This window comes from Lacerta agilis, chromosome 8 (assembly GCF_009819535.1).
Source record: "Lacerta agilis isolate rLacAgi1 chromosome 8, rLacAgi1.pri, whole genome shotgun sequence".
In the NCBI taxonomy this organism is placed as follows: Eukaryota; Metazoa; Chordata; class Lepidosauria; order Squamata; family Lacertidae; genus Lacerta; species Lacerta agilis.
Genome location: NC_046319.1, coordinates 21,067,812 through 21,076,885, shown reverse-complemented (window position 1 = coordinate 21,076,885; position 9,074 = coordinate 21,067,812).

The following is a 9,074-nucleotide window of genomic DNA, read 5'->3' as shown; positions in this document are numbered from 1 at the left end:
CAATTCTAGAGATGAAAGTGGCTAAGTCGGGGTGTGGTGATCCTCCAAGAAAGCTTCTCCCAAAGTGATCAGGGTTATTGAATTTGACCTGATAACAAGTTGGCAGCCCACACAGATCTTTGATGTGTCAATAGGAGTCAACTCCTAGGGGCCGAGGTCCCTTTGACACATCACCACCCCCGCAAGTTGATGGGCATTGCCATTCAAATGGTGTGCGCACGCCACGTATTGTAATCGGTGATGTGGGACAGGGCTTAGCTGGGCCCTCTGAATGTTTTATTCAAGTTGACACCCCTGCTTTGGAGTTACCAATGCCTAGACCAGGGGTCAGCAAGCTTTTTCAGCCGTGGGCAGGTCCACTGTCCCCCAGACCTTGTGGGGGGCCGGACTATATTTTGGGGGGGGGGATGAATGAATTCCTATGCCCCACAAATAACCCACACTGATTTCCGGACTGTCTGCAGGCCAGATTGAGAAGGCGATTGGGCCGCATCTGGCCCCCGAGCCTTAGGTTGCCTACCCCTGGCCTAGACTAACATACCCTCCAACATTTCTCTGATGAAAATAGGGATGTCAATTATTATTATTATTATTATTATTATTATTATTATTATTATACAATACCCATCTGACTGGGTTGCCCCAGACACTCTGGACAGCTTTCAACATGTATAAAAATGAAAGAAAACATTAAACATTAACAAACTTCCCTATACAGGGCTGCCTTCAGATGTCTTCTCAAGGATGTATAGTTGCTTATCTCCTTGGCTAGGGAGTCACATAACTCCATACCCTCCAACGTTTCTCCAATGAAAGTAGGGACATCCTAAGGAAAAGCGGGACATTCTGGGATCAAATCAGAAACTGAGGCAGCTTCTGTAGAGCCAGGACTGTCCCTGGAAAATAGGGACACTTGGAGGGTCTGGACTAGTCTGGTCAAGCTATTCCAGTCCAGGAACAGACATAGCAGTTGTAGCAGCCAAAGGCATTCATAGCCACTGAGGCAGGGTTCCTATATTCTAACCTGTCGCTGAAATGCCTATAACTAAATTTTTCTCTCCATAGTTTCTGCAACTGTTTCTGTATGAGGCACCAGTCACCACTAGATGGCTTCTAAGCATGGCAGATTGCAACAGAAGCAACAGATATTGCTAAACTTCTAATCACTTCCCAGCATTCGCCGAAACAAAACATAGTGTGTCACTCCCACTCGCTGCGGCATTTTAATTGTCCTCGGTGCATTTTGTTTTATTTTATCTTAATAAAAAGGGCAAGATTCAATTTTGCAAATGTGTAGCACTTCAAACATGGGTTTCTGTGTTTTGTTTTGCACAGTGCCAAGACTGGGTGGTGGCAACTCTGAAAGTCATGTTGTTGTTTCTTGACATTCAAGGCCAGTCTGAAGTGACTTGGTTGTTGTTTCATTTATGGATGATTCCCGCCCACTTCCACCATTTACATAGGTCTCCACATCATGCTGATCCTGAAGCTGAGGCTCCAATACTTTGGCCACCTCATAAGAAGAGAAGACTCCCTGGAAAAGACCCTGATGTTGGGAAAGGTTGAGGGCACAAGGAGAAGGGGACGACAGAGGATGAGATGGTTGGACAGTGTTCTCGAAGCTACCAACATGAGTCTGACCAAACTGCGGGAGGCAGTGGAAGACAAGAGTGCCTGGGGTGCTCTGGTCCATGGGGTCATGAAGAGCCGGACACGACTAAACAACAACAAGAAGAACATCATGCCAACTGCAGCTGCACATCTGATCTGAGGATGCAGATCAGTGTTTCGCAAAGTGGGTGATACCACCCCCTGGGGGGGGTGTCTCTGGAATGATCCAGTGGGCCAGTAGTAGCCTTGGGTGCAATTGTGGGACGTGGAATAAAAATAAGGGGGCAGTGGAAGCGTAAAGAAAGAAGAGAACAAATTTTTGAGAAACCATTCACACATGTTTCATCTGTTGTGTAATGACGCTTACCAATGCAACATAAAATTGTGGTGACTATTTTCCAAATAAACAGACAAGTTAACTAAAAGAAGAAGAAGAGAGAAACCTACTGAAAATAGCCAATCGTGGTGATTTTAGAATGCTGCTGCCAAAATAGAGCTGATCGTTAATAAATTGGCAGCAGCGCAACCGATTCATCCTTCTCATTGGGATTATCTTTAATGTTCTTCATAATTTTTATTTGAATATTATCCTTTGTTGCCTTAATTTTCTGTGTGTGATGCGAATGTTACTAGGGCTGATTTTTAATAAATAATTTTATCGCCATCGTTTCAATCTTCAGCATGTCTTATTGACAACAACTTCTTTCATCACTGTGTTGTAGGACATAGGTAGCAATACAGATACATAAAAGAATGCAAATTTGTCCTGGCAACTTTCTGTCTGTTCGCTTAAAGGCGGCAGATTTCCAGGGCAGGCACAGGGCCGGATTTAGGTTTGATGAGGCCCTAAGCTACTGAAGGTAATGGGGCCCTTTATATGTCCAGCTGTCCTTTGTCAACAACAAATTGTCGCTGTTTTTTGTGTTGAATATATGTTATATGGTAATTTATGGACCTAATAGGTATCTAAAGCCATTTGCACATAACAAATAGGAGCCTACACAACACAAAACACTGTTGCTGTATGTAGGTATTATTTTATTTTTTATCTTATATTTTGGAAATGTACAGCCAGTTTTTCCCTCCTTTAAACATTTTTGGGGGCCCCAAGAGATTGAGGCCCTAAGCTATGGCTTGTTTAGCTTACACAGTGGTGCCTCGCAAGACGAAATTAATTCGTTCCGCGAGTCGTTTCGTATTGCAAAAAATTCGTCTTGCGAAGCACGACCATAGGAATGCATAGGAATTTAATTCCCATAGGAATGCATTGAAATTTTCGTCTTGCGAAGCACGACCATAGAAAAATTCGTCTTGCGAGTCACCTAAAAATCGCAAAACCCTTTCGTCTAGCAAGTTTTTCGTTGTGCGAGGCATTCGTCTTGTGAGGTATCACTGGCGAGAGCCAGTGTGGTGTGGTGGTTAAGAGCGGTAGACTCGTTATCTGGGGAACCAGGTTCACGTCTCCGCTCCTCCACATGCAGCTGCTGGGTGACCTTGGGCTAGTCACACTTCTCTGAAGTCTCTCAGCCCCACTCACCTCACAGAGTGTTTGTTGTGGGGGAGGAAGGGAAAGGAGAATGTTAGCCGCTTTGAGACTCCTTCGGGTAGTGAAAAGCGGGATATCAAATCCAAACTCTTCTTCTTCTTCTTCTTCTTCTTCTTCTTCTTCTTCTTCTTCTACCACTGTATGTAAATCCGGCATGGGAGGGGGCGCTATTTTTTCTTCTTCTGGTAGGCCAAATGAGTTTGGGAACCTCTGATCCAGATGGATGCCATGTAGTACCCTTTTCCCCATCTCAACAGCCACAACATAAAGCAAAGAAGGGGAATCTTTCTTCATCCCGAGGGCCGCATTCCCTTCTGGGTTACCTAACAAGGGCCACATGCCAGAGGAAGGCAGGGCCAGAGGCAAAAGTGGGTGGAGCAGGTAAAAATGTAAATTTTACCTTTGTACAGGAGGCTTGTTTTGACACACATATTCTTCCATACCCTCCAAGGTATCACACTACAGTCATGGATGAAACATTGGATGAGCATCTCCTCAATTCCTTCATCCAAGACATTTATAAAGATGTTGAACAACACTGGGACCAGGGCAGAACCCTCCAGCACCCCACTTGTCACTTTTTCCCCAGGATGACGGAAGAACCACGAGTGCACACTCATTGGGTTCGGTCAGCCAGTCAGCTACAAATCCACCTAACAGTTACCTCATCCAGCCCACATTTTACTAGCTTCTCCACAAGAATATCGTGGGGAACTTGGGGTGCAAAGCAGGACCAGTGAAGGGGGTGGCCTGGGGAGAGCGTGGGAGCCAGACAGCTGCCATGCCTGAGGCTGTCCACCCCTGATATAAAACAGAGACAAACTTTAAAGAGTAAAGAGAAGCAAGGCCTGCTAGGATTCTGTATGTGCAGAAATGGAAGGAAGAAGAAGTTCCAACCAAAGCGGAATGGATAAGTGGGATAATGGACTATGTATCTCAAACATTTCCTTGAAGATAAGAAAAATGATATAATCCTGACCGTGGCAAAATTTCTCTCAGAGGTAGTAAGAATTAGAAATCTTGGATAAAACACAGTGACTGCCTAGTAATGTTTTTCCCCCCTGTATTTCTGCTGTACTTTGCTTTCAAAATCATTTTTGTGAGTCTTTGGACCGTAATAAAGAATGTGTGTGTGTGTGTGTAGAACTGGCTAAATTAACAGCGAAATTAGGAAAACCTAATAGTGAGTGTTTAATGGAAGAATGGATGCCTTCTTCAGACAATTTAAAGAAATATTATAGTATGATAAACTCACGAGCAGGGTTTGACCTATGGGCAGCGGAAATCATATCTATCAAATCATAGCCACAATACAGTGGTACCTCGCTAGACGAATGCCTCGCTAGACGAAAAACTCGCTAGACGAAAGGCATTCGCTAGCAAAAGGCTGTCTCGCAAGACGAATTTTTCAATGGGCTTGCCTCGCAAGACGAAAAATTTCCGCGATTCCCCCCCCCCCCGTCATACCGCTCTTCCCCCGTTGGTGCTTCGCAAGACGAAATTTTCACTATACGACAGCACTCGCAGAACGAATTAATTTTGTCTTGCGAGGCACCACTGTATTGTCATCTGCAATATTGTGGTTACGATTTGATAGCTAGAAGACAGGGTGCAGAAGATATACAGCATACACAGGTGTGCACAGCTTGACCAAAACAGCTTTGTGGGCCACATGGAGAAGCCTGGCAGGCCTGCAGGTCTGAGGTCCCCCATCACTGCGTAAGCTTAATACGTCCCAAATGTCTAGTGCAGGCTGAGAGATGATAGAGAAAAGACAAGAGTGAAGCAAGTTTGCAAGTCTGTCAACTTTGTAGTTAATTCCTTATTTTATATTCTCTTTTGTAAACACCGTAGAGGTTTCTTTGGGAGGGGGGTGACAAAAGATACAGCCTGTTGTTCAACAGATAGACCTAACAGAGACTGGTGGAGTGCTCTGCTGGAAAAGCATTACAGATTGGCTTTATGGAGCTGGAAATGGCAGCATGGAGGCTGGAGAGCTCTTGTTAAGAACCTGTCTGAAGCAGCCAAACAAACAAGACAGGAGAGACGACTGCAACATTGCTTCACCCAGCTATCGCTCCAAGATTGCAAAAGAAATTTTGGTGTCGTAACCCTGTTAGAACTAAAGCCTTGACATGAGGAGGAGATTAGCTTGAAAGATCTCCTCTCCGTTGGGAATTTAAAAGCCCAGTCGCTTGGGCTAATCACTGTTGGGAGAATAAAAGCACTTTCATCCTGCTGAGCAGTAAATCCCAAAATAGTGGTCTCTTTGTGTTCCTCACCCAGGCTCGGAAAGCTCGATTGCCCTTGTGAATATCTTCATTTACACTTAAGATCATAATCGTAGAACTGTAGAGTTGGAAGGTATACCAAGGGTCACCTAGTCCAACCCCCTGCAATGCAGTACTACTGGCAAGCCAGGAGTTGCACCTCTTATATTTGTGCAGCTGTGTTCTTCCTGCCCAAGTGCAGAAGCTTGCATTAGTCCTTACTGAAATTCATTTTGTTAGTTTTGGCCCAGTTCTGCAATCTGTTACGGTCATCTTGAATCCCGATTCCGTCTTCTCTGGTATTAGCTCCCCTCCCAGTTTGGTGTCATCTGCAAATTGGATGAGCATCCCCTCAATTCCTCCGTGCAAGGCATTTTTAAAGGTGTTGAACAGCACTCCACTTGTCACTTTTTTCCAGGGTGATGAGGAACCATTATTCAGCACTCTTTGGGTGTGGTCAGCCAGCCAGCTACAAAACCACCAAACAGTTACCTCATCTAGCCCACATTTTCCCAGCTTCTCCACCAGAATATCCTGGGGGACCTTGTCAAAAGCCTTACCAAAATCAAGATACACTACGTCCACAGCATTCCTCTGATCCACCAAGTTTCAATAAAATAAAATAAAATCTGAGATTTGTCTGTCATGACTTGTTTTTGAGAAAGGCATTAATCACAGCGTCATTTTCTGTTTAATAATATGTTCTAGGACCTTTCCTGGTATCAATGTTTGGCTGGTACTTACCTGGGTCGTCTTCTTTTTTTTCCCTTTCGAAGATGGGGAAAACATTTCCCCACCTCCAGTCTACAGGGACCTCAGCTGTTCTCCAAGAATTCTCAAACATCATAGACAGAGGCTCTGAGATTATATCCACAAGCTGCTTTAGTGTCCTTGTGTGCAACTCAACAGGCCCTGGAAATCTGAATTCATTTAAAGTAACTAGGTGTTCCCTTGCCACCTCTTTTCCTATCTTGGACTTCATCTCACTCCTTGCATTCTGTGGCTCACCTAGTCCAGCATCCTGTTCTCACAGTGGAGGAGGAGGAGGAGTTTGGATTTGATATCCCGCTTTTCACTACCCGAAGGAGTCTCAAAGCGGCTAACATTCTCCTTTCCCTTCCTCCCCCACAACAAACACTCTGTGAGGTGAATGGGGCTGAGAGACTTCAAAGAAGTGTGACTAGCCCAAGGTCACCCAGCAGCTGCGTGTGGAGGAGTGGAGACACGAACCCGGTTCCCCAGATAACGAGTCTACCACTCTTAACCACTACACCATACTGGTTCTCACACCACACAGTGGTCCTCCAAATGCCCCAATGAGAAGCCCACAAGCAGGACCTGAGCACAGCAGCACTCTCCCCTTCTTCGGTTTACGGCAACTGGTATTAAAAAGTATTTCTGCCTCCAACTGTGAAGGCAGATCATGGCTCACAGACATCGATAGAGTTCTACTCCAGTATCTGAGGCTGAACGCCTTATCATGTGGAACCACCAAGGTCTGTACTTGGCTCATTTTCAAGCCATCCAAGTTGGTGACCATCACTGCCTCCCTTGCGAGCGAGTTCCGTAGTTTAACTCCACGCTGTGTAAAGAAGGACTCTCTTTTATCCGTCCTGAATCTCCCAACACTCAGTTCCATTGGATATCCATGGGTTCAAGCGTTGGGAGAGAAGAAGAAACACTTTTCTCTGTCCACTGCCTCCAGGCTATGAGCAGTCTTATAAACTGCTATCATGTCTTCTCTTAATCACCTTTTCTCCAAACTATAAAGCCCCAGACTTTGGCCAGTGGTGCCTGGTGCCCTTTGGAACTGGTGGGGCGGAGTGCAGGGGTGCCCTGACAGTAGGTGGCGCCAAAGCCAATGACAGGCAGAGCTAACTGATTCACATTTTGTCAGCGGTGCACCTCCCTGCTGCTGCGTTGTACAAGACGGACGACTGCATTTCTGTGGCAGAGCAATTGTCAATTCAGTAAGACCAGTTGGTAGGGCAGAATGTGGCACTGCTTCACAAGTTAACAGAGCACTGTTGAGTCACGAGGGGCGAAACTGACAGGGACAGGTTCCATGAGAACCAAGGCTCTGATATTTGCTTTATTAATTCTTACCTAGAGGAGCCTCAACCATCTGCTATTTGTTTTTGGAGTGCCTGGTGTCTTAATTCTAGGCATATTGCCTTAGTATGCTTTTGTTAATACCATTAATTTTTGAATGTTTGTCTTAGTTTGCTGCACGGTATGCAGCTGTTGCCATATTCTGAAGAGCAAGAAAGAGGACACAATTGCCAACTTCTACTTTTAACTATGGATCACTGTGAGGACTCTACCCATGAAAAAGAGGGTGTGCCCTGGAAAAAAAGAGGACATATGGCAACCCTTTTCCAGCCCAATGCAGGAATCGCAACTAAAGAATCCCTAATAAATGCCCACCTAACCTCCAATGAAGGAGAGTCCGCCACCTTCTGAGGTGGTCTGTTCCACTGTCAAACAGCTCTTACCACCAGAAAGTTCTTCCTAAGGTTTAGTCAGAATCTCCTTTCTTGCTGTTTGAATCCATTGGTTTGGATCATACCCTCAGGAGCAGCAGAGAACAAGATCTCTCCACCTTCCATGTGACAGCCTTTCGGCTATTTGAAGATGGCCATCATATCAGCTCTCGGGCTTCTCTTCTCCAGGCTAAACATACCCAACCTCCTCGACTTTTCCTCGTAAGCCTTGATTTCCAGACCCTTGATCATCTTGGCCCCCTTTCCTGTACACGCATTCCTTCTTAAACTGTGGTTCCCAGAATTGGACACAGGACTCCAGGTGAGGTCTGACCAAGGCAGAATAGAGTGGGAAAATGGATGTGGCCTTTGTTTTATGTAGGCTACATTCCACACACACACAAATTCTACACACACACCCCTCTATCCTGGAAAGCAAAAAGCATTATCAGAGTTCAAGGACACTTTCCAGCCAGGAAAAATAAAGCACTCAGGGAGCGTGTTGAGTAGGGCCATGGGAGGGCTTGGGCAGTGTCCTAGAGGGCCACATTTTGTTTTGAGTTTCCACACTGCTGATTTTAAAAAATACAAATAGAAATACTTGAAATATTAGCTTGGAGTTTATTTTATATGTATTTATGCTCTGTCCCCACTCGCTTTGCTCTGCCCTGTTATGGAGTTTGTGCGACAACATTATTATATTTTTACTATATAGACTTGTCTAGGTGGATTACCATAGGCGCCAAAACATCTCTGATATTTTCTTTTGGAGAGACTGGAGTGTCATATGTTTGTCTGGCTCAACTCTCAGCTGGGAGCTTTACAGGGAATGACACCACACAAGGGGTGCTGTGTAATAGGTTGAGTGCTGCATAGTACCTCTAAGGTTTAGAGTAAGGATCAGCAACCATTTGGTGTCCATGGGCACATTTGCAAATAAGAGAAACTGCAGTGCGCACCACATGTGCACACCTCACAAGTTATTCTATTAGCTGGAGCAGAATGGTTCTTTAAAGTGAAATTTAAGGAGAGGGAAGGACTCTCTGGGTGCCAGAGGCAACTTCTGAAGCTGCATCAGTGGGGCAGCATGTTGGAAACCCCTGTGTGATGCTGTTGTTGTGGAGGCCCCTCGGTTACAAGTTACAGCTTGGGCATCCAGCAAGT